We start from the raw sequence: 420 nt of genomic DNA, 5'->3' as shown, positions 1-420 counted from the left end.
CGACCGTTGACATCCGACCGCCGTCACCTGGCAACTCCCCTGCAGTAAGTTTTTTTAATTTTTTTTTCAATTTACAGTTTTAAAACAATTTTATAATCGATTTTAAAACAATTTTATAACTGATTTTAATTCTTCACCTCTTCTCATAGCACCGTCGAGCCCCAATCCTCGAGCCCTAAAAGCCCATCTCTCTCTTCCCCGCAAAAGACCTCTCCAGAGTTCTCAGGTACACAACACCCAATTCTTTGGTTATTTGCTTTCCAAGATCGAATTTCGAATCATGGGTCGAGCTCTGTATCTTTTGAAATTAGTTTCTCTGTCTTATGGTGTTTAGATCACTTTTAGCTTCCCGTTTGACCAATGAATGAGTGGTCTGCTATCAAATTTTGGTTTGGGTGAATCTGTAATTATAATTGTTGG

Source organism: Asparagus officinalis, chromosome 1 (genome assembly GCF_001876935.1).
Source record: "Asparagus officinalis chromosome 1, Aspof.V1, whole genome shotgun sequence".
NCBI classification, from domain to species: Eukaryota; Viridiplantae; Streptophyta; class Magnoliopsida; order Asparagales; family Asparagaceae; genus Asparagus; species Asparagus officinalis.
The sequence above is the reverse complement of the archived record's forward strand: the minus strand, read 5'-3'. Positions refer to the sequence as shown.